General features: G+C 43.5%; 1 protein-coding gene across 3 annotated transcripts in view; it reads right to left on the bottom strand.

The window, feature by feature from the left end:
• HTR1E (5-hydroxytryptamine receptor 1E) overlaps nucleotides 1-24636 on the bottom strand; it is a 50428-nt gene extending 25792 nt beyond the window's left edge. The window contains exons 1-4 of one of the 3 annotated variants that reach the window (XM_065588191.1): nucleotides 24057-24635; nucleotides 11284-11386; nucleotides 11048-11131; nucleotides 10868-10961 (exon numbers count right to left, since the gene is read on the bottom strand). The gene's annotated coding sequence lies outside the window, so the exon portion shown is untranslated. Of the gene's footprint in view, nucleotides 1-10867; nucleotides 10962-11047; nucleotides 11132-11283; nucleotides 11387-24056 lie in introns of all 3 variants that reach the window. The other 2 variants (XM_065588193.1, XM_065588192.1) reach the window with 2 other exon arrangements.
• Between the last annotated feature and the right edge of the window lie 1529 nt (nucleotides 24637-26165).

The following is a 26165-nucleotide window of genomic DNA, read 5'->3' as shown; positions in this document are numbered from 1 at the left end:
CTGCCCAGGTGGGGAGAACGAACAGTCACCGCCTGGCCCCGCGGGCCGCCCCCCTCCTCTCCCTCCAGGTACCGTGCCCGAGTCCTGCCTGCTTGGGGCCAGGCCGGACTCACACTCACCCTGGCCCCGCGCTCCCCTGTGTCTCCCGGGCCTCCCTCCAGTGCTTGCGGAGGGAGGAGGAATGGTGGGGGAGGGGTTGGTTTTGTTTTGTTTTTTTTTCTCTGCTGCCATTTTTTTTTCTTTTTGCTCTGGTCACCCTGGGGGTGGAGTTGGGGCGGGGACTTTGGGGAAGGGGCAGAGTTGGGGCGGGGCCGGGGCCCCGTGGAGTGTCCTCTTTTCGCAGGATTGAAATATGGTAACCCTACCCAACATGCTATAAAAACTCCACGGCCCACCTCTGCCAGAGCAACTGATTTGCTGCATATAAAAGCCAAGGCCAACATTAAGGGGTAGCAAGCAGGGCAATTGCCCAGGGCTCCACGCCACAGGGGGAATCACGAAGCTAAGTTGCTCCGGCTTCGGCTTCAGCCCCTGTTGGTGGGGTTTGGGGCCCTGGGCTGCAGTCCTGCGCAGCAGGGCTTTGGCTTTCTGTCCTGGGCCCTAGCGAGTCTAATGCCAGCCATGCTTGGCGGACTCCCTGAAATGTGCTTGCAGCCCCCCAGGGGCCCTGGATTCCTGGCTGAGAACCACTGGTATAAAATACCATTTGGCCTTTGGACTTAATAAAGGAATTCATGTTTAAATTAGTGCCAGGTGCTTTTCCATCTTAATAAGTTCATACCAATATCCACCAGTAAATGCCTCCAAAATATCATGAAAATATGGTGATTATGATTTTTCTTCTTGACCAAACAGTTCCTTAAATATTTTTTTATAAATGCAGAGTATGTTTGATAACTGTTAAAACTGTACTGCCCCATCTGACCCTGAGTTGATAAAACATATGAAGAAGTCTTTAAAAACAAAACAACCCCCCCTGTGTACTGCAGAACCCATAACAAGGGCTGAATTTAATAACTTTGAAATTTAAGTGTGACTCCCCCATATAACATACACTGATGAGCATTAACTCCCAAGTTGCTCGGCCTTGCAGCCAGAGATAACTTAGTGGGGTGTACAGTAGTGTACCCCATGCTGTGTGTTATCCGAACAATGGTCCTGAGACTCCTTAGGAGGCAGCTTACCAGGCCGAACATCCATACAACTCTTTCAGGTATGGACACTGTTCATCAGGTCTCCCCAAGGCCATGGTGGATGAAAGCAGCCTCAAATCATGTACCTCCACAGCCAAGTGACATTAACTGCACCCATACTTTTTTGTGCCCACAAACGGATGTTGCCAAAATGGAGGCCATGTTTTGAAAAACTGGCCCACAATCCCAGCACCCAACAAGGAACATTTTGAGACTCCTTCTTGAAATCAAACTACTCTCACTGGAAAAAAGAATGTGTTCTACAGTGTCAAATGTCTAATAAATAGAATCTAGAATAGAATAATAACCTTGCAGAAAGACACAGGCATATTTTGTTGTATTAGGATTTTCATTTTAAAAATGTTCTTACAGAATTGATTTTTCAACTTCCCTTGTTTGTCCTTCCTCAGTAGGGAGTATAAAACGCAGTAATTTTGAAGTTTCTAGCATCAGACACTTTGGAGCTATGCAAGCCCAACATTTTAACTTGTAACATCTGGGAGAAGTGTATTTTTTCCATGTTCATATAGGACATAGGAAGGAGCTGAAATATTTGCTCAAACTTAAAAAAAAAATTGCCTTTGAACTGAAACCAAACATGGGAAATTCCAGCCTCAAAAGGAGTTTGTTTCAGAAAGTTTTGAGCAGCTGAAGAGTTGCAGGGAGAGAAGTTAGATTAGAAATCACATCTCAACCATAATGACAACCTTTCTAATCAAATGCAAGTCTCTTTTCTCAAAAGTTTGCAGCAAACTTGTTCTAAAAACGTTGTCACTCAATATACTTGAAAAAGTAAAAATGAACTAATATTTTCCTTAATGTCCTTTTCTGCTTGATATCATTAAGTTGTAACCGCTACAAAATGACCTAACCCCTGTACAATGACTAAGATTCAATATAGTACACAATTAAATATTTATATAGTGGCACACAAGGGAGGGTGACTTTATTTTGGATTTCTACTTTTTTTTTCTGACCATAACCCTCAGAGAGAGATTTCCCAGCTCCATGTAGAAGTAGATTGCATTTATGAATTATAGCTTTATAACACTGCCTGTGAGTTGCATCATGCTGTGAAATTCAAAGAAAGTGCTTCATGCAGCTTTGGCTTAAAAGAGAAACCTTTTTGTTATATTCAAGCGTTATTGGTTTTGTCATCTTTCGCACTGAAAATCAGTGGCCCAGAAACACATATTTGAATCTACAGAACATCTGCATTATGGAATATAAGGCATCTTGTCCCAGCTCATTTTACAATAGTGATTTCAAGTAAATTACATTTTGCAGATGCCCACAAATACCTTGGTTTCATGTATGCTGTGTACTCATTGCCATCTTATCTAGTTTCTCACAAGATGCTGGGCTGGGCTGCATTATCCTGAACATTACTGCCATCATGGGAAAATTAACTTGCAGTACAATCAGATTTTCAGGCACCCATACCACCATAAACACCACCACCCCCATGAAATAACCATAAACCTGATATGTTGTTTGAGCTGACCCAAGATCAGACTCTACATGAGACCCCCTTCACTTCTTTTTCTTTGCCAAGACTGTATATTTAAATCAAATCCAATTTAAACACTGGTATAACTCTGTTTATATTTTTTATTATTACTGGTAATAATTTGTATTGTAGTAGCATAGAGAAGCCCCAATCAAGACTGAGGTCCTATTGTGCTAAGTACTGTCCTAAAATAGCCTGGGATGCAGTTACATGCTCTCTTCTCTCTCCAAGAATGTTCATGGGGCACCTAATTTTCAGACTCCAGCCCTGGGTAGACTATTGGGTGGATGTACTGCATAAAGCGCTTGCAGATGCACAGGGGTAGACAGTCATGTGTACATGCAAAATACCAAGTTTGCACATGCACATTCAACAAACACACACGTCAAACAGATGCATAAAATGCAGACAGGCCTGAATTCTGTAAATCAAGGCCCCATATGTCCGTGGAGGGCTGGAGCAATTTAGCTTTGGGACACTAATGATGTAGCAATGAGGTGGTGACACCGAGACAAGGAAATAGTCTAAAATGAAAACCAGATTCATAAATAAAAACGGATGGGAAGGGCATTTCCCAGCAATTAATGACCAGTTGGGAGAACTAAAGCTCTGTGCCTTTAATCCAGAGAGCCCGTATCTAGCAGCAGGTGTGGCAGAATTCAATTTTTTCATAATTTGTACCGATCATATCGATATTTATTTTTAAGCCTTTTTTCCATTTTTATCAATTTAAGTTTTCACAGTTGCAGGAAATTAAATAATTATTTAATGACAGTAGATGTTGAGATTCAAAAAGTGAAACCTTTATAACTGTTAAAACACAAATTGTCAACATCGCATGTCAAAATGTACAAAGTAAATATCCTTTAATCAAACTGTAATCAGTTCTCAAGCAGCATTTTTCTTACTTTGTCTGTCTGTAATTTTGGTTATTATTGCTGGAAATAGGTTTCTGTCGGTTTGTGTGTGGGCGTGAAATCGACGTTTACTGATGTACACCGATAAAAATCAACTCCTTCCAAGCCTATCTGTCAGGAAGAGCCTGAGTCAGAGATCATTGTTACTATTCTACACTGTGAATCTATAAACCACAAAGAAATATCAAAATTAATTATGCTTAATGTATTCCACAATGCCAACCCCGACCACTCAGAAATCATGAATCCAGTCCCCAAAATCATGCGATTGCATTGAAAAACTGAGATTTAAAAAAAATAATACAGGTTGGATTCTTCTTCTTTGCCTTCTGGGTTCTGAGCCTGGGGGGGTGGAGGGGCACTTGGTTCCTGTTTTTTCCACAGCCACAAAGGCTAGAAACTTACTTTTTTTAAAAAAAAAAAGAAGGCTCAGAGTGTAGCGTGACCAGACAGCAAGTGTGAAAAATTGGGACGGGGGTGGGGGGTAATAGGAGCCTATAGAAGAAAAAGACCCAAAAATCGGGACTGTCTCTATAAAATCAGGACATCTGGTCACCCTAGCAGTGTCCCACATAATTATGACTTGAGGCACTGTGGCATTAAGAAAAACAGCAAATATTGCAAAACTCACAAGAAAATGCTGAGAATCGCAACCCTGAGTATCATAATACTAAAAGCTGAATGGCATGCTGCCATGGATGCAATGTTCTGTATACTGAAGTTGTTTTTAGTTTTAGACCAAATGTCACATCCTCATATTGGGGCTTAAGTGGGTCTCCTGTGGTATAATAGGCCTTGGGCAAGCCCTCTGGACAGGGTAAGTTACTAGCAGACACTTTGGGACCGATACTAATACCACTTAACCTAGTGTACATCTGGATTAACTCCACTTCACTTTATCATGCATCCATATAGGCTCTGATGCTGTAAATATTTATGCAAATACTTAACTGTGAACACATGCATAAGCGTTTGCAGGATCGGAGCCATGATAAGTAAGGGTGAGATCCTCACCCCCACTCCACCCCCTTTAGACTTATAGACTTTAAGGTCAGAAGGGATCATTGTGATCATATAGTCTGAACTCCTGCACATTGCATGCCACAGAACCTCACCCAGCCACTCCTGTAATAGACCCCTAACCTCTAGCTGAGTTACTGAAGTTAAAGACTTCACCTTACAGAGACTCCACCATTTACACTAGTTTAAACCTGCAAGTGACCTGTGCCCCATGCCTCAGAGGAAGGCAAAAAACCTGCATGGTCTCTACCAATCTGACCTGGGGGAAAATTCCTTCCAAACCCCAATTATGGCGATCAGTTACACCCTGAGCATGTGAGTAAGACCCCCCAGCCAGACACCTGGGAAAGAATTGTCTGTAGTAACTCAGAGCTCTCCCTATCTAGTGACCCATCACCGGTAGTAGGAGATATTTGCTGCTAGCAGTCTCAGATCTGCTACATGTCTCATCATACCATCCCCTCCATAAACTTATCAAGCTCAGTCTTGAAGTCAGTTAGGTTTTGTGCCCGCACTGCTCCCCCTGGAAGACTTCACTCTTCTGATGGTTAGAAATGCATCATTATGCATTTGGTTATGCTGGGTAAAGGGGCTGGAGCCATGCAAAGGGTCCTTAAAGCCCCAAATTCCAGCTAGGGGAAAATTATCCTGGCAGATGCACCTAGAAGACAATCATAAAGCTGTCTTACGAGGAGCCCTTTGCAAGCCCTGGTATGGGGGGAATGTTGGGGACTGGAGAGCAGCATGTAGCACTGTGGACATTCTGGGCAATGTTGTTGCCTAACAGCCAATCCTGGAGCAGCTGCTGTAACTTACACTGGCCCCCAGGGCTGGCTTAAGTTTCACAGGGGGCCACTCGACAGAACAGCCCAGGATAAGGAGGGTGCAAGGTGGCTTAAAGCCACTATGGCCTACTTCTCCGGGGGTGCAAGTTTGGTGCTGTGCTTCTTAGAGGTACAGCACAGGCTCTCACCCCATCTGTGTATACCCACATATAAAGGGATTTAGAACAGAGCGAAAAAATGTTTTTTCTACAAATCCAAGGTTTCCATAATAGCAACCTGGGCTATTTCTGAAGTAAATAAACAACCAGCAATATTGACTCTGATTTAACAATGTATTTAATACTGAAAAACAAAAGAATACAGAAAATAAATATTGGCACTAAAAAGAATGAGAATGTCATAATGGTGGGGTTGGCTTAAGGCTTGAGGTAATGTGCTTTATCGGGGTCTGAGTTCTAAAGCACACGAATGAGTTGTGCGTTGATTGGTTTGTGCAGACCCTGCTGGTGCATACTAAAGCTTTAATGTAGTAGTGGTTCAAACAGCACTATGTTAAAGCACACCAGCAGGGTCTACACGGACCAATTAATGCACAACACCTTAGTGTGCCTTAGAAATCACACCCCTGTGGAGTGCCTGTATGATTCATTCTTACATACATATATTATTGTACATGATGTGAATTTAAAATTTTATAAGAGCACAAGATGGGCATCAGGCGATTATTTATTTAGATTTCTAAACTGATAGAAATACATTTATTACTTTCATTCAGTTTTTTAAACACTGAAAGAGTAGTCTTGCTCTGGAAAGTAACTATAAAGATAAGAGCCAGCTGAATAATTTGTTGCAAATGTTGACTTTTTTTTCTGGATAATTTTGTGCCTCAATTTTCTATTTGACTAACTCTGATAAGAGTGGCACCCCAGGTTCTATATTTTTCTTTCACTGATTTCCATATCAAATTTGCTCAGCTCGCAGGAAGAGATTTTCTCTTACTATCTACCCAGCAAACTGCACCTGGGATCTGAAAATCATACATCAGTGTGCCCTCAGTGACACCTGTACAACCCTGTTTGCCAGCAGTGGATTTACACAGGTGTAACTGATTAGAATTGAGAAAACAATTCTGTTGATGCATAAGAAAGGCTAGAATCCAGCTCACTCTCTCTTAGCTGTGTTATCTCTGCAATGCAAGAAGAATTAAAAATAAACATTTATTTTGCTTTCAAAAGTCTACACGTATTCCTTGGAATACCCTCAGGGTGCAGATGGGTTGGAGTAAAAAGATACCATTTTTACACAGTCCTTTTCACAGACATCCCATTTTAAAAAGCATGTTTAAAATCCTGTTTCAACCACCTTTTGCCATAAGCCTAGTAAGTAAAAAATACTGTGAATCATGCGATATGCAGTGTAGTTGTTACATGCTATAATAATAATGAGCATGCCAGTAAACAAGCAAATAAGTTTGTTTGTTTATTGTTGGATGCTACTTACTGCAATAAAAATCACTTAGCGGTTGCTGAGACAGACCCACTTTACACAATATTACTTTCCAACATAGAGTAGCTGAAACTTGGTTTCAACACTGGTGTAAATTGGGTAACCCTTGAAAAGGTAGAGCCCCAGGAATACACTTCTAAAAAGGCTTTGGGGTGTACAAAAGTTGTGCTGGAACATGGAGTGTCTTCGGTGCCAGACACTCACTCCAGCAGTGAAATCAATCCTGCAATCTACAGCATTAAAGTTGTAAACTCACAAGGCTCAGGAAATGCAGAGATAAGATCACCTCACTCTGCGCTCCTCTAATCCCTCCCTATTTGCTGTCCTCCTCTCTCTTGCTGGTAGCTCTTGCCACTCCCCTGCACGGAATTCGTATATGCAAGGGCGGCAGAGGGTCTTTGATTAGATTAGTCACATAATAGTAGGCTATGGAAATACTGGGGAAATATTGATTGGACTAACATGGGTTAACCAGGCTGAAGTTTTAGACTATTTGTATGGTACTTGTTATAACTTACATGGGAAAATGGATATGAGAGGTTCTGCAGTGCCCTCTATGGTTATGTATACACTACAAGCTCAGGGTGTGAGTCTCAGTTCACATGCTCTCCTCTGCGCTTACAGGTAAATACTCATTACAGTCACTGTCACATGTATTGAGAAAATATATACGCTGCGGAGTTATTTCAAATTGACTGCCCCCATCCCTATCTTATTTTGAAACCAAGTGTTTTGCCTTGTCTACACTGGGTAGTTCTTTCAGTTTAATTTAAGGTGTGAATTCCAGCTGCTACAGTTGTACTGGTGTATGAGGGGTATATACCGCACAGTGGCACTGAAAGGCTTAGCTGGAGCTAGAGAGCTTAATGAAGGCACCTGCTTGTATCTAGAGGATGGGCCAGGCCCAAGTGAAGACAATGCCCAGCTGGGGGAGGAGCTGAGTGGTGAGCATAAAGGAAGGAAGCCTTGATGAGAAGAGGGCTTCAGGGAGAGAATAGAAGAAGTCTGCAGTTCCTCCTTGACTGCTACAGAGTGGAGGAAAGGCCTAGAGAGAGGCAGAGGTACAGTAAGCCCTGGAAGGAGCTGTGGGAAAGGGGCTGAAAGAAAGCCAAGATAGGAAGAAGTCCAGAGAAGCAGTGAGAAGTCAGGGGGAGCAGACCTTAGCTGCTCACCACAGGGCATCCAGAGGAGAGGAAGGAGATGGGTTCCCCTACTGGCCATTGGGAAAAGTGGCGCTGACACCAGGGGGAGAAGAAGGACTGCTGAATTTGGAGCTGGGCCACCTGGGAGAAGGCCCTGAGAGGTATCGCTCTATGCAAGAGCAGGAGGACAACCCTGCAGATCCTGGGAATGGATGAATAGACAGCAGAGGAGTGAGTCTGGCTAGGGGTGAAGAGTTATGTTTTGCTGAGTTTAGTTTACTGGACTCTTTGTTTACCCCCATTGGGGTAGGACTAAGCATGATCTGAGCAGAGGGCTGAGTCAGGAGAACAGGCAGACAACTGCAGGGCTGGGCCTGCTGTCAGCCGGGGGCACTAGGCAAGGAGTCTGCTACTCTACACCCAGCCAGGAGGAGGTGTGGTAGCAGTGAGTGCATTCTCCCACACAGTTTAGCTCCCCAGGTGAACACTGGTAGAAGAGTGGCTTTTTTCAGTGTAGTTTATGTCCCTGGGGAAGGGGTTTAAACTAAGCTGCAAAAAGCTACTTTTATACCAGAATAAATGTCCCCTGGGGGTTATAACTATATCAGTGTAACTGGTAAAACGTCCCCATGCAGACAAACCCTTCCTGCTGAATGAGCCCTCTCCAAGTCACTTACAACCCTGTGCAATTAATCCAAGAATCACGGTTTTGCCACAGCATCTTCCCACGTGGTGAGGCACTCGACATCCTACTCATCTGATCATAGGGGCTTAGTGAATCCCCACCCTGTCTGAAGAGTGAATTCCTGGGCCCCAGCAGTGTGGGGTGGGCTAGTGAATTGCTGCCTGTCTGATAGGTGAACTCTCTTATTGTCAGTGGGGCACATGCAGAACAGAGGGCTTGCTGGGGCTAGGGCATCACATCCTTTACAAACTGGGAAATGGCACAGGGAACATTTTGTCTTGAGGAATCACCAAGGAATTGGCCTTTTGCCAAGCCAGTGCTGTCTTATGGTTCGTGTTGCAGCTTTCCGGAGGATGTGCTACACACTGACAGTTCAGGCTTCTGTGTCTCGTCCTTTGTACTTGCTGCAGGCGCGGTCAGCAATGTTCTTGCCCAAAGCTTGCTGACCATGAGACTCCTCATTCCCCTCCCTGACCATGAGACTCCTCATTCCCCTCCCTCAGCTTGTCCTTGGAGCAGCTGCACTTTTTCCGGAACTTAAAAGTGTGAAGAGTGGTTTAACCCTTTCCTGGAGAGGCACAAGCTGTGAATAGTGGTGAAGTTTCACAACCTGCTGATAACTGATACAGGGAGCAGGCCTGTTGACTGCACTTATGCAGTCACTGTTCATACACTATAGAGCCACATTTTAAAGGGTGCGTTTGAACTACCTGATGCAACAACCTTTAGCCACCACATTAAGTTAAATACTGTAAGTCACAATAAGCAGTTTTATATGCTATATTAATAATAAGCCCTTTACACCAGTGGTTCTTAACCAAGGGTACACGTACCCCTGGGGGTACACAGAGGTCTTCCAGGGGGTACATCAACTCATCTAGATATTTGCCTAGTTTTACAACAGGCTACATAAAAAGCACTAGTGAAATCAGTACAAACTAAAATGTTATAGACAGTGATTTGTTTACACTGCTCTATATACTGTACACTGAAATGTAAGTACAATATTTATATTCCAAGTGATTTATTTTATAATGATATGGTAAAAATGAGAAAGTAAGCAGTTTTTCAGCAATAGTGTGCGGAGACACTTTTGTATTTTTATGTCTGATTTTGTAAGCAAGTAGTTTTTAAGTGAGATGAAACTTGGGGTGACTCAAGACAAGTCAGACTTTTGCAAGGGGTACAGTAGTCTGGAAAGGTTGAGAGCCACAGCTTTAGACTAGCAAATAAGTGGTTATATTTATTGTTAAATGCTACAGGGGGCACAGGAAAGGATCCTCCCACTGATAGGGCCCTTTTGTGTTTCTACAGCCTTGGATCTGGCCAAGGGAGAAATCCTCCGGCTTCAGCTTTGCACACAACAGCTTATGTTGTCCAACAAGGCCCCCGGCATGGGGGTATATCAGGCATGGGGGTTGGGCCAGGAGCAGGGCCGGCTCCAGGGATTTGGTCGCCCCAAGCAGCCTCCCCCCCAAAAAAAGCTGCGATCGCGATCTGCGGTAATTCGACGGGAGGTCCTTCACTCCGAGCGGGCGTGAGGGACCGTCCGCCGAATTGCCGCCGAATAGCTGGACGTGCCGCCCCTCTCCGGAGTGGCTGCCCCAAGCAGCTGCTTGGTAAGCTGGTGCCTGGAGCCGGCCCTGGCCAGGAGGGGTGTTTTGGAGGTAAGCAAGGGCAAGACTACAGCATGTAGTGTTGCAGCTAATATTGGTGGTTCTTCCACCCAGAGGCAGCTGGGGACAGGTTGCCATAATTTAGGCAGGCCTGTAGGGCTACCCAAAATGCTCTGGGGGCCAAACTCTGCAGCAGCCCAGATAAGAAGGGTGCAAAGATAGTTTAAAGCTCCCCCAGCCCCCACTGGGCTTTGTGTTCTGTCCCGCATAACAAAATCTGTGGTGTAATAGATCAGGGGGAGGGCGGGAAGGAGAGGGGGGACCAGTGAGACACAAGCTAGACATTGAGGAAGCAACTGGCAATATTTCTTATTCTTGAGAAATATCTTTAGAATAGTTTGGTTAGATTTTTGCTGGCAGTTCTTTGTCAGTAAGGTCCATGCACTTGTTTACAAATTCCCAAGTTAAAATCGTATTCGGTATTTGTGGATACCACCCAACAATTCATCCTGTGGAGTAGTTTAATATGTGCATGCAGGTGGTGCATCTTGTGCCAAACCACTTCAATGAGCTTCCAGTCTGGTGATCTGTTAAGACAAAATTGCTTAATGAGAATAAGGAATGCTGCAGTGATTGCTAACACATAGTAATGGTATGCTGGCTATATACTCACTGTGGTGGAATTTTTATCCATTTTATTCTTCCTTCAGTGATGAACGCAGTGACCAATGTGTATTTAGGCCAAAAGGCCACTCATCTGTAACAGAAATATTAGGCACCTCAGGAGACCAGTCATGATGTTTTGTGTGCTTTTATTACATTAACAATATTTATTGAAAGCATGAACAGCTGTACCACTCCTAATACTCCCATGGAATCCTGACTGCATATGAATTAGGTGGTACTCACCTTGAAAGAATCTGCAAGATTTTTAGTTATTTTCATACCATCTTACAAATGGGACTGGTTTCCTTGCTGATTTCATTCTTGAAGAAGTCAGTTTTCATGATTCCTGCATGATCACATACAGAATGCTAGTTAAGAATTCTGATGATTTTCATATAGTGTTATCAAATTGTTTTCAAGAAGTTTAATAAGTGCATAGAAATACCTTCAAAGTTTAAGAGTGGCCCCTTTGTCTTCCGTGATGTAGTACGTGTGCACTTCCGTGGGATGTTCCAGCCCTGGTTTCATTTGAACAGGCCCCTTTCCCCTAAACCAGTGGTTCTCAAACTTTTTTTTTTGCGGACCACTTGAAAATTGCTGAAGGTCTTGGCGGACCACTTTCCAAATGTTGTTTGTACCGTTAGCTAACTATTGTAAAGCACTTTGGATAAAAGCACTATATAAAAAAACCCTTAATAATTACGGGTTATTTTGTTCTACAAATAAAAGCACACAACTCATATTTTAATATCAGTAGTCTGACCTTTCTAATGTGATGAATGTGCCCTCTCTCCACTGCTGCAACAGCCCCTGAGCTGGGGGTGGGAAGGAGCGGGGTCTCCACCTTTCTCCCCAGCCATGGCAGGCCCCAAGATGGGGCTGGGAATGAGGGGGGGTCTCTCCCTCTCTCTCTGGCCACAGCAGCCACAGAGCTGAGGCTGGGAAGGAGGGCTGTCTCTCCTCGGCAGCCACAGCTCTGGACCTGGGGAAAGTTGCCTTTTTCTCTGGACGCAGCAGCCCTGCATATTCCAAATTCCCCCCAACCCCTCTTCTCACCCCACTGCCCCCTCCCACATACCTCCTATTCCCCCCAAGGCCACCACCTCACCTTACATGTGCGTCTTCCCCTGGGTCCAGGCACCTAATTAGTGGAGCTTCATTGTTTTGTAATAGTGGCCCTTCATTGTTTTGTGTGCGGCCGCCTAGGCGCGTACCTTAGAGGGAACTATCCGCGGACCACCTGAATGGAGCGCGTGTCCCCAGACCACAGTTTGAGAACCTCTGTCCTAAAGCATATGTTCTTGTTTCTGTGTATGTGAACTGTGGTGTCATCAATGACTACATCATTCTGAAAGGTTTCCTTTTTGTGATTCATTCAAGTGCCTGTTGGATTTTCTTGTCTGCTCTCTTATCTTGTGAGTGGACAATACCTCTCCTCAGTCAAAGCAAAAATTATCAGTGCAATCGCACTTGGGAAATTAGTACAGGGACAAAACATAAAAGAGAACAAATTTTGCCATTACACTGCTCAGATTCTCATTTTATTATGTCTCGCCATAGCTTTGGCCATTCCTATATTGTGTTACATTAATAGGTGTTGTTCCAGTCCTTATATTAAATCTCCATTGAAGGTGATCTAAAACAACTGTTATCTAGCGTCCCAATTGTAACTGTAGGAAAAAATGCAACAAACATCCACAGCAACACTGATGAAAACCACAATACATTGGATATGGCATCATCCAGTGACATTGCCAGTCCAGCTCCGTTCCAGGAACGGGTAGCACAGAACATTCATCTGTCACTTTCCTGAACTGGGTCTTTATTATAAGGATTTGCTATAACTTTTCCATAAATTGGAGGCCTATTAAAGTGACTTTTGAATGGGATGTCGGGCTATAAAAACACATAAAGAGAAAGTTTCAATAGTGTGGATTATCACTACAAAACCTCAGAGTCCTCCTGCAACTCAGTCAAGGGCAGACAATATAACATGGATGCTCTGTTTTCACCACAGAATTTATTGTGACTCGCAAGTTACTCCTAATTTTTAGGTGTAGCTAAATCTGTTCAAATTCTCTTGTCAGTGATAAGGAGCAGGGAACTATGATGTCTTTAATTTCCCCACTCCAATTCTCTATCATAAAAGTTAAATTTCTGAGAACAAAGGAACAAGAAAATGGGACAACATAAAACTACTTACAGAATGTAAATGGAAGAATATTAGAGCTTAATAGTCAACCGGGGATGATGAATTTAATTTAAATTTGTGGCCATCCAAGCTCATTTTTAGTGGAGACAGATGAAGTCTAATGGATTAGGGGTTTGTTCCCAATTTTGTCATTGATTTATGGGGTAACATGGGCCAAGTGACTTAAGACAACGTTTCAAAGTTGAGACTTAAAGTTAGGCGCCTGAATTCATATCAATAAAAGTGGCATGATTTTCAGAGATGCTGAGCAGGTCACCTTGTCACCCTAATAGAGGGGTCGGCAACCTTTCAGAGGTGGTGTGCCGAGTCTTCATTTATTCACTCTAATTTAAGGTTTTGTGTGCCAGTAATACATTTTAACGTTTTTAGAAGGTCTCTCTCTATAAGTCTATAATATATAACTAAACTATTGTTGTATGTAAAGTAAACAAGGTTTTTAAAATGTTTAAGAAGCTTCATTTAAAATTAAATTAAAATGCAGATCTTATCAGTTTAGTGCTGTGGTTCTTAAGCTGGAGTGCATGCACCCCCTGGGGGTGCGAGATGCCCTTTCTGGGGATGCGAGACATGCGAGATTTTTTTAGAAGGTAAATCATCGAAAACACAAATTAAGCACAGGCACATAAGTACAACTACTTTTTCACCAAACTTATGTATTTATTAACATTATACATTTTTTAATGATTACTGTAATATACAAATAAAGTTTTTAAGTTTTCAAGTTTTTAAGCTAATTATAGTGTAAATTTTGATAAGGGGTGCGAGAACGTATTTTGAGAACCCAAGACCGTCAGCGGGCTGAGCGGGGCCAGGTGTAGTGTATTAAATTGCTCCCCATAGGAATGTGCTACTTACGGTGTACTACTTATGGCTGCCAGTCCTGATGCTCTGAGTGGCATGGTAAGGGAACAGGGGTGGTTGGATAGGCGTGGGAGTCCTGGGGGGCCTGTCAGGGGTGTGGATAGGGGTCGGGGCAGTCAGGACAGGGAGCAGGGGGACTTGGATTGGGGGGTGGGGTCCCGGGGAGGCAGATTGGGATGGGGGGATCCCAGGAGGGGCCAGTCAGGAGACAAGGAGCAGGGTAGGGGATTGATGGGGGGGGTTTCTGAGGACAGCAGTTAGGGGGCAGGGGGTCCCGGAGGGGGCGGTCAGGAGACAAGGAGCGGGGGGGTTGGATGGGTGAGGGTTATGAGGGGGGCAGTCAGGGGGTGGGAAGTGGGAAGGGGTGGATAGGGGGCACAGCCTTCCCTACCCGGGTGTAGTGTTCCATCTGCCGGCTTCTGCCAGCCAGGGTCCTGGCTGCCAGCCCCGCTCAGCCTGCTGCCGGCCTGGGGTTCCGTTCACCCAGGCCGGCAGCAGGATGAGTGGGGGCGGCGGCTGGGACCCCGGCTGGCAGCAGCGTGCCAGTAAAAATTGGCTCGCGTGCCGCCTTTGGCACGCGTGCCACAGATTGCCAACCCCTGCCCTAATATATTCTCTTGGGCTCTGGTCCAAAGCCCATAGATGTCAATGGAAAGACTCCCCCTGACTTCACTGAGTTTTGGGTCAGAGCTTTGCTGCACTGTGGCCCCAATTCAGCAAGCGCTTAAGCAAGTACTCAACTTCTAGTGTGCAGGTAGTTCCAGGTGAAGTCAATGGAAGTGCTCACATGCTTGAAGTTAAGCATGTGTTAAATGCCTTGCTGAAGCTGTACCTATAGCTGGGGATGAGTTGTGCTGAGAGGGAAAAAATCAAAGATTACTGGATCAGGCCCAGTAGTGCTAGGTGTTGTATATGGACACAAAAAAACATTATCCCTTCCCCAAACACCTTCCAATCTTGTTTGTATGTCCTTCAGGAGATGTAGTGGTAGATCCCAGATGATCAGATACCCTGAACCTATTTTTCAGGACAGATTTTGAATTGCATCTTGAATGAATTGAATTTCATCTTTGTGCATCACATGAAAACTGTTGTTATTAGGAGCATCTGACATTTTCCATTGCTCATCATCACACCAAATGATCGGTGTGACAGGATAAAGGAGACACAGATTACTCTAAAAAGCTTGTAAAGTAAATTGCAGGATATTTCAGCCTTTCTTAAAGGTGACCTGAAAATGTTTCAGTAACTCACCCTGCCCAAACCTTACCAAGCTCAAAATTACATTCTGAATGCGCCAGATAATCAGATCAGAAGGGGATTTCAGCATGTAATTGATTTTAAAGACACCTTTCTATTTCTTTCTGTGCCATCCAAGCCCATTGTGTAGCAGCAGCTCACACTCTGAATGACTCCTCGACACATAGTCTGCCGGTGATGTTACATCAGAGGTACGTCACCTGCAGGATAACAGTGCCAGCCTACAGGGCCTTCAATCATCCAGACTTTCTGCAAAAATGCAGGATTTTGTAACCTTTTAAAATATATGTTATACAGTCCTGAGAACTTTACCAGGTAGCACAGTTTTTCAATTCCATCAACCACAGAATCCATACAGGCTCTGTACTGCATCGCACGGCAGGGCATTATTGGGCTTAAGAGCTGGCAATCTGCACTGGTGCTGTCCATCACAAGTCGTTTAAAAAGATCAGCTAGGTGGAGTGAATTTTAAGATGATACGCATTATTCCCATTGGATGGGGCATTCAAAAGTGCTTGACTCTGCTCCCATTGAAATCAATGGTTAATTTCAATAGGAGCAACACAATTTAGCCTCCATATTTTCATCTGAGTAAGGGGTAGTAGTGTAGTGCCTGATACTTTGGAGATACCAGAGAAGAGAAGGGCCCCAACGATCTGTCTGCTCAGTTGCCTGAGACAGAAGAAAGGGCCAGATTTACAAAGATATTTAGATGTCTAGGGCTGCAGATGGTGCCTGTAGGAATTTAGAAAATCACCTAAGTAGTTAAGGTGCCTAACTCTCATTGATTTCAATGGGAGTTAAGTGCCTATCTCATTTAGGTGCTTTTGAAAATCCCACCAGGCATCTATGTACAGTGTCTTCAGGCACATAAACACCTTTGTAAATCCTGCCACTAGGTGGAGGCAGCGTACACAAAAAAATCCTGTTTAGTTCCCATGGCCAGTAAGCAAAGAGTAACACCTGCCATCAGCCCCAGGAGAACAATGAGCCCAAAGCCCACTACTGCCAGGATGGGCCACAGGGCCACAAAGGAGCAAGTAGACTCTATCAAGCTTGGAGAGGAGGGCTGCTCCAGGAGAGGGCTACATTAAGACCCACTGAGTAAATATAGTTATGCTTATTCAGACTTTATTTTGTTCTATTTGTGTTCTCATCTGCAATGTGCCACTAAAAATCTGCTTTTATTTTATGCCATGAGTGCAGGGGACTGGACTAGATGACCTCTCAAGGTCCCTTCCAATCCTATGACTCTATGAATTTATTTAAAATCACTAGAGTTGCATGTGGACACTGGATTTTCAAAGCCATTTCAGAGATTTAGACACATATGTTATTGTGTCTAAATCCCCTACTCAGCTTTGTAAAGCTCAGCTGGAGGATGTTAAACTGGGTACAATTCAGTTGGGAGGATCCGTTAAGGTGCTGAACTTGGAGCTCAGAAGAGGCTGAGTCAGAAGCAAAGCAAAGGTTTTAATACGTGACCAAGGGCATCAGAGGTTGTGAGCTCGTACCATGAAGGGCACTGTGAAGAAGCTGGCAAGAGCCTGTTTCAGCATGGGGAAAACCAAATGACCTGAAAGTGTTAGGTCTTGTTAAATGTCCAAAGAAGTTTGTGCTAGGATTACAACGCAGATCTTATAAAACCAGCAGGCTTTGCACCTTAGTATACTGAATATGACAATCTTTCACCTTTGGAAATAAAGAGGATGGCAGTTCAGTTTTAGAACAGCGGCTCTAACCTGAAGCAGTAGCAGTCTTGATGCAACCCAGTGTTAATTCTTTACTGAAAATGAATTAAATTGCCTGCAGCTATGCTTGCTCCTTAAGACCCAACATCACAGATTACCCGGCACACTTTGACATGTTCCTCTGACCTGAGGACTTTAAGACACATTATGATACCTTTTAGCTCTGGAAACATTGTTGCTTTTATCCCAGACTCCCACCAAAAGAGAAAGAGTTGACATACAGACACTTGAGATTAGTGGAATTGTCGGGTGCTGAAGTCTGTACGAGATATCATTCAGTAATTGACAGCCTGAAATGTTAGAAATCTCGACGCAGCAAGACAATGCTTTTGAAGAGGCCTTTGCTTGTCAGATTAGCGTTGAGAAATGATGACATTACTGAACCTTATTAAAAGATGTAATATTACCAAAGGAGGATAATTGATACTAATGCTGGTACCAAATGGAGCATCTGAAAACTGCTCATTAGTTTTTTTGTTAGGAACAAGTCTTCATTTTGTCACCACTTCAGCACCTGAACGATTCCATTCATCTCTCAAGTGTCTGTATGTCAGTGTTTGTTTCTCTCCTGGTGGGAGTTAGGGGAAACTGTAGCAACATTTCTAGAGCAAAAACTAGCATACGAATTGGAGTTAGCATTCACAGGTCATGGGAATATGTCACAATGGGCTGGATAATCTGTCATGCTGGGTTTTAAGGAGAGAGTGTGGCCACAGGAGAGCGAATTAATTCTGTTCATTTCTTATGGGTACCCGTTTACAAGGAGTGCTCCCCACTGTTTCAGTGAGGGAGGTTTTAGTTGAATTCCATGACTGTGTCAAGAAGCCAACTATTGACAAGAAGTAGTGGAGCACACCTTGATTGAAATATCAAGTGCCTCGTAGCTGATGCCGACCTGAGTGGGCCATTGCCACGTTCACCATAGCATGAACAACCTGAGCACAAGGAAGGTGCTGCCAGCAGCCCTGCTCAATGACCTTGCGGGAGGTGTCTGGGTAGCGTGGAACAGTCTTGTCTCCCCCTGCCCCAGTGAGCAATGGCAGGTGATTACAGAGCTGTTTTTGGAGAAGTGCCCTCTGCAGCTGGTAGTTGTGCCCCCCACTGCTCCTCTGGAGGCCCCTACCTGTTTGTGGTCTCCTCCAGACACCACTCGCTGAGGGAGAGCTGTTAACTATCAGTCCTACAGCAGCTCAGCCTGTTCGTACCTGAGCCCCAAGTGAAGGATGTTATTTAGAAGCTACACATTACAGTCAGGAGAGACAATGTCTTTAGAGACTTGAAGATGAAGGGATTATCGTGAAGTCCAGATACCTACGGTAGCTCAGTAACTGCCTGTTTTATAAATATTCCCTTATACTATGCTCTTGAGTATTTCTTTATGTGGATACAAATCTTCCTTCATCATACGGCTGGCAGTGAGAAAGCTGGATAAACAATTTTCAGAAGCGCGAGGACTTTGGAGAAACTTGTGAAAATGCCTGTCTAAATTCTGCAGTGAATAGCATTGAACTGCTAAGGAGCCAGAAGAAGGGATACAAAGAAATGTGTTTTTAAGGCCTCCCCCCTAAATCTAGTGGCAGTTTTGGCAGCTTCTCTGAAATGGCATGGAAATCCATGAAAGCAGCACTTTTGTGCTCATTCTGATCTCTGCATGGAGGGGTCCTCTATGTGTGTATCCCGCCTCCTCTCTGCAGAAGAAGCTGCTAAGGTGCCATCCACTCCTCTTCTCATCCCCCTCACCTCCTGCAGACAGCTTTCGGTATGGTTCAGGCTCCATCAGAAGAAAGGGGTAGAGTCAGGTCAGAGGAGAGGGGACATGCACGTTGTCTCGCTTCCAGCTTCATCATAGATGTTCTTTCAGGCAGAAGGCTGTATTAACTTTTCCATTGAGTTCTCTTCTAATCCCTCAGAGCCGTCACAGCTAAGGAGGAGTTCTTGGCAGCATGGCTCAATGGAACTACACTGCTGGGGGAAAGAAGAGGCTGCCAGCATATATGGGCCTCCAAGCTAATGGCCTTAGGCTCCCATGGATCCTGGGAGAATCTGGCCCTAGCTATTTAGGGTCCAACCCTGCATTCCTTGCACATCCCAAATTTCTTTTAAAATCAACTGACCCCTAAAATCCAGTGGCCTTTCCCTATCAGACTATAGCAATTCCGAAGTAAATGAAACTTTGAGCCTATACATTTTCAGCATCACTTTAAAGTTCATGCTGCATTAATTTATCCTGTGATACATATATAGCCATAATGTACATAGAAGCTTTCTTCGCCCCGCCAATAGCTTAAGATAGTATCTAGTATCTAGCCCAGAATGAAAACTTGTTGCTATAGCTGTACTAGCTAGTAAGGGTCTTCAAAGGCCAATACATAAAATTTCTTGCACTGACAGCTTATGCACAATCTGCTTAAGATACCCAAAATAAAAATTACTTGCATGATTTGCTTATTGAAGTTAGCACTTATCAATGTAAAATTCAGTTTCCAAGAGAACACATATAATAGACTGAAGACAGGCTTTGGTAGCGATATCTGCTTGGGGTTAAATATACACAGCCTTTCTTTAAGAACAGACATCACATGCACACAATATAGAACGGTTTTAAGGTGAGACCTATAATATCCTTTGGTTTTCCTAGTAAAATACCCATTGTGTGCCTAGCTGCAAAACAAAAGCTCAGATATGAACTTATGGAAATGTTATTACTGTAAATGCCACCCTCGTATTAAAATCATTGCCTGCCACGGTGCTGTTGAGAAGGCTCTCGGCTACAAGTCTAGCTCTGATAGGACTATTTTACCTTGGCTCTTAATCTTACAGGAACCTCCTACAGACTAGCTGGTTCGAACCTGCATTTCACTAGAAACCACAGGAGAACAGGTAAAATGAAGCTGCACTGCATGTTAAAAAAATGAGATTACACAAACTCATTTTAAACTCTCTTTTTAAGCTTTCTTTACAATAGGGTTTGGAGTATAAACTCCAAGGCCACATAATCACAGGTGTGCTGGCCCCTCCTTCTTCCTCCACTTACCTTCCTTTCTAGTTCCCGATAAGCTGAAGCACATGCAACCCCCCTGGCACTCTGTGAAAAAGAAGGGTTGTGGGCTCCCTGTACTGGATCCCAACATCATGTTGCTCAATGGAACAAGAAGTGGTCGTGGCCCTCCTTGCTCACAGATGTAGGGCAGGGGAAGGCAGGATTGACGTCACCTGGTCTAAAACATACCCCATCAGTGGAGGTACATGTGAGGGATGGATATTGGTCTATTAATTGTCAGGACATGTAGTTTGTATCAGATCTTTGCAATCGAGGGAAAATGAGCTTGTCAATGAAAGTGTGTGCAACAAGATCTTCAAATCTGAATAGACCTGAAGGAGCTTGGGTGCACATGCATCTAAACTCCCCAAATTATAAGAAAAGATGTACAGTATATTAAAAAAGCCAATTTAATAATCTTACCAGTAGATCTATAAAAATAGCTATGTAAGGAAAGCTAAGCAATTAGAGTTAGGGAAGATATAATTAGCAATAGCGTAGTCCTCTTCCAGTGATACACTATTAATTCAATCTAGCATTCTTAGAGCTGCCTTTAAAGAGACACTAATAGTTTACTCCACTATTTTTAGAGCTGCCAAAATACCCATTGGCTCCAGTGGACATTCTGAATGCACAAGCATGCAGGAGCAAACCCAGAATCACATATGGCAGCTGTGAAGTGGGTAGGAGGGAAGTAGTTGGCCAAATTCACTATTGGCATAATAAAAATATTTCTTGTTATTAATAGACTGCTGTGAATGGACGGAGTCCCTATTCTTTCCCCTGAGTCAGTGTCTGAACTTGCTCCCTTCCTGGCTTCATCGGAAATGCAAAAACAATAATACAATATAAACCTCAGCCTGAACTTCCTCCCTGAGCATGGCTGGCCCTAGGATTTCCATCCGGGACTTCCCCTTCTCCTCTGTGAGAGGATGGAGCTGCGCTTGCCACAATGAGTCAGTCATCAACATTTCAGCAGCTTTATGAAGGTTTCTTCTGAGATGTGTTAACAGGGTAGGACAGCAGAAGATCATTCTGTTACAAGTACCCAAATGTGTGTGAGACCCTTACAGACACTAAGAAGATGAGGGCCCTGAATAAAAAAGTTGCACACACTAATGCCAATAGTGAATTTGTCTCAGTGAGTATCTTGACCATTTAAATATCCAAATCCCTTCCAAAAAGGGTATTTTTATACAGGTGACATTTCTATATGGCTGAATTGCTTTTATTTCTAACTTGGATTTTTTTTAACTCTATGTGAAATGCTTTAAATTAGATTTTTTTTGTTTCAGTCTGCAGTATTTCTGATTTTTAGTATCTTGTGCGCTCCCCAAAATGGAGCAGCTGGGAAAAGTGGGGTGAAACTTGGAAGAGATCACAGATGTATTCTGGATCCCAGATATATCGTTGGTGAGTGGAAGAAAGAAGTCAGTTTAATAAAGTTCAGATTTTAATTTTAGAGGGGCTCATAGCTTTCTTTTCAGAATCAGGAGATTTAGAAATAAATGTTACATTTTGGACCTGTCAGCTTTGATAGTGTTCCTTTAAAATTATCTGTCAGATATTTAGATTGTTGACATTAATTTATGGCTGGTATTTGTATGTCTACTGTGAAGATTAATTTTACCAAATAAGAGATCTACTGGGATAGATCATGTAGTAATGGGGATGGAGATAATGTTTTCCTTCTCAGGGAGTGGTCAGGAGCATGGTCCTCCACAATCTCATGTGTCCTAAGATCTGCAAGGAAAATCCAGTGTCTATGTTGATGGTTTGCTGCTTCATGACAGTTCCTAGAACCTCTGTCAGTACTGCTCCATATGCAGCCAGGCTGGCAATACTGTCCCATATGTGCTTGGTCTTTAGTTTGTCTGTCAAGAGCTTCTGAATGCGTGGAGTAGGAATTAATGCTTATAGGCTTAGGATTCAGGACCTGGTTAGGCAAAGCACTTAAGTGTATGCTCAACTTCAGGCATGTGAGCAGACCTGTTGAAGTCAATGGGACTTAAGCATGTGCTTAATGTTAAGCATGTACTTAAGATACATATTGAAGCATGAAGTATTTCCCTGTGGATTTGTCATAGGATGATGTATAGAGTTGCCAGTTCTCATGATTTCATTGTCAGTCTTGTGATACTTGGTGTTTTTCTTAAAGCCCCAACTCCTGGAGTCATGTGACTAAATGATAATCTCAGCTTTCTTTTTTAAAAGTGTCAGAAAAGATTGAAAATGTGAACCCTAAGGGCTCAAAACCAGAAGGCAAATAAAAAGAAACCAAAATGTATTACCTGAAAAAATCTCATGATTTTTGGAGTCAGACTCATGATTTGTGAATACAGGATTGGCAATATTGAATGTAAAACAAATAGTTGCCCGTCCAGATTCTGCCGTATGTATCCATGTCCCGCTAAATCCACAGATTCCCTTCTGCCCCATTCTGTGCTACCATGAAATGATCCCCACAGTGTCTGAGGAAGTGGGGTATGATGTTCATTTTGGGCCTTTGGACCATTTTTGCATGTCATTCTTCATCTTCATATTCCTTCATGGTTCAAGTGGATGATAGGGCACAGAAAATACTTAGAGCAATGGTATCAGTATTTTCACCTGTGGCACACCACTCAGCTATATCACTTTTGTTGTCTAGGTCCCTATGCTGGTAGGGATGTGCAATTTAAAGGAAAAACTGCCACTTATTTTTCAAATTGAATAATCACTTCATCTAGGTATAAGAATAGGCAAGCCACCACTGTAAAACAAAATGGAATAAACACTGCTCAAAGGAAATTGCAATGCAGCCTGCTGGCTAACAGTGGACTCATAGCTTGTCCCCTATAGTTTGTGACCAAAGAAGTATTTTGCAGCAGCGGAATGGGTGCAAAGCTAGAGGATTTCACAGTGGTTTCAAAGGGGTGGCCATTAGCTATGCCATTATTATCCTCTCCTGACGTCTCTTTCCTAACCCCTTGGTGAGAATAATAAACAAAGCCATTTATACTGCTTGGAGCAAAATTCAACATGCAGTACTTTTTGTGTGTCTTTCCACCTTATATTAATTTTAGCTATTATCTGGTTTTGTGCCCATTCCATACAGAAGTGTCTATGTTGTCTCTGAAATCCTATGTATAAACTATATTAGATATATATATAGCATGAGTACAATATAAGAAATGTGTTAGTTTAGTATTCAGATATTGTTATTCAATGTTCTCTTTGTAAATACGGTTCCAACACATTATTTTCACAACTTCTAACAACCGTATATTCAACAATCTTGTAAACATTCTCTCAAAATGAAGCAAGATGACAGTGGCGCTGTTCAATTATAATTATCTAGGCTGACAAGCCATCCTTAACACATGTGCCCTTGAGTGTTCTTGCAAGGTAAAACTGACATGACATTCCATTGCTTCATGGCTGGGTGACTCAGTTAAGAGGACCTCAGTGTCACCCTTAATTTTGAGTTAGCCGACTCTTTTCGGTTACGGGTGTTACAAATCCAACATTATCGAAGTGCAGTCTCCCCACACCTGCCATCTCACAGGATCACCGACTTTGGAGGTGGAAAAGACAAAACCTATTAGCTCATGGAGCCTCCCTGCTAGTGAGAAGATTTCACACTTTCAGTAGCATTTTCTCGGTTGAGTTTTAGATGCCACATTAATTCCATTAATCCCACCTCACAAATCAAAAGCATAAGGCTAAGAACAAAAGGAACTTTATAGCAAGTGAAATGTCTTATGCTGAAGGCTCTCCAGCTGTTAGACAACCAGCACACACACCAACTCTGCCTGATTACACAGTGCTGGATCAACTGTTTAAGCCACGATCCGAGATACATTTTTTTACAGTAACCTGCTTGATATTACACACACTGCGTGTTACTCACCTTCGAAAACCAAGGCTCTTCAAGGCTCCCGCGGGCTTGAGCCGCGCTGCTGTCATCACAACACCATGGTCTGTTGTGCTGTTAAAGTGACATGCCCTCTCCTTGCTGATTTCAGCTCCAGTCTCCCAAAGCCAGATCCCTCCAAGCAGAACCTCCAAGGGTCTCCTAGTTCTGTGGCAGCCCTAGGAGCAGGGCATGCGGCAGCAGCGGGTCCCGCCCGGTCACAGCCTAGCAGCTGATAGAGCTTCCTACAGCGAGTTAGGTGTTTGGAAGCCTTTTACATCCACTTGGGAAGTCGCAGTGGGTCCAGGAAACACAGTGTAATCTGATCCCAGTCTCTGTCGGAAAAGGGAGCCAGCTGCCAAAGGGGAGGGGACAGAGGGGCGCAAAAAGGCAAAGAAGCAGGAGGAGGAAAGAGAGAGGTAGTGCAGGTATGTGAGTGCCGGAGAGGAGAGGAGCAGCGAGCTGGGGAGCTGCTGGTCTGACTTCTCTCTAGCTGCTCAGGCTGCGAGGAAAACTCTGCCGGGGAAGCCTGTACCAGCTGCTGCCAGTCCCACCGTGGACACTAGGGGGCACCGCTTCCCATTCAATACGGGTGGGAGGAGAGCGGCAGGCGGACCAGTCCCGCTTTAATCGCTGGTGCCTGCGCAGAGCGGAGCTGCCCAGGCCAGGGAATGCAAAGCTCCCCTTGAACCTTTGAGCAGCGCAGACAGCGAGGCAGGTTTTTGGTTCGAAGGGAAGATAAAAGCAGGGATCTGCCAGCCCCTGCCCCAACCCCCCAAATCCCATTGCTTAGGTCAGTAACAGCCCAGCTGCTCTGAGTGCACCCAACAATTCCAGTCCCCCCTACGCAAATCCATGGTTGAGTGACAGCTGGATCCTGACCACTTTGGGGCTCCCCTCTCCCCAAATCCACGGCTTCAACGGGGAACGAGTTTAGCCACTCTTATTCCAGCTACATGTTCTGCACACAAATGCATTACCTGGGTCCTGCCAGATTTTGACCCTCCTCCCGCAAATTGACTGTGTCTCTAGCCATGCCTACTGCCTCTTAAAAACTTGGACTCCCTCCGCACAGCAGTAGCACAAGAACTCGGATCTGGCGTCTGGATCCTGCCAAATTTTGGTCATAAACCAGGCAATTGTAAATTGTGAACCATCGAAATGAGAACAAGTGTTGCTTTTACTACTTAAACAAAACAAACAGAAAACTGGATCCCGACACATCCTGGAAACTTTGATTTGGCACCTGTATCCTGCAAATTCAGCTGATTTTTGGCTGCATACTCCCCAGTTTTGCCATCTAAACTTGGTATCTATGCAGCTATTCCTAATCCTCCAGACAGGGCGTGTCTAGGTAGGAAATGATATCACTGGCAAAAATAACAGTTCAGTTGGAGGGTTGGCAGAGTGAGTGAGTGAAGGGTAAAGAGCAGAGACAGGACTCAGAGGCTGAAATGTGTTCAGCTGAAGTGAAATCAGTGGAAGTTGATTTGTATTTGAGAATTTGACCCAATATTTTTTAAAAAAATGTGTTCTAGCACAGGTGAAACAGGATTTCTAGGGTCAGTATGTAAACCAGGCTAAAGCACCTAAACAACATTGCTAGACGCCTTCCTGGACTAGCATCTGCTATAATTTTTTAAAAGGTAGATAGGAAAGATCAAATTAATAAGAACATTAGGTAACATAGCTGTACTTATAACAGCTACCAAAGTAATAAGTTTTATAAGAAAATAACTTTGTATTCATCTTTAATAAGAATAAAAACTGTACCTGGAACAAAAATGCCCCTTTACTTTCTAATTGAACCAATGAGTAATGCTTGCTTTGTTTTACTCGGCATATTTTTTTGTGCCTATCCAGTTTTCTAAAAAATGATTTGGAGTTATTTTAATTTATTTTACGTCTGTTGTATTTGTAGTTTGATCAATTTCTTATTACTTTTATGTGTCTAGACATTTCAGCTTACCCTTGCTTACCCAGTGATTTTTCTACCATTCCATTACAGGACCTGTTTCAAGTTGATGTATCTGAATTTGTGATGAAATTATCATGTTTTGATGGATATAAAGGATTAAATTGTCAAAGTGTTTTATAACAACACTT

Source organism: Chrysemys picta, chromosome 3 (genome assembly GCF_011386835.1).
Source record: "Chrysemys picta bellii isolate R12L10 chromosome 3, ASM1138683v2, whole genome shotgun sequence".
Taxonomy (NCBI): Eukaryota; Metazoa; Chordata; order Testudines; family Emydidae; genus Chrysemys; species Chrysemys picta.
Note: the sequence above shows the minus strand (reverse complement) of the source record. Positions and strands in the feature narration are given on the sequence as shown.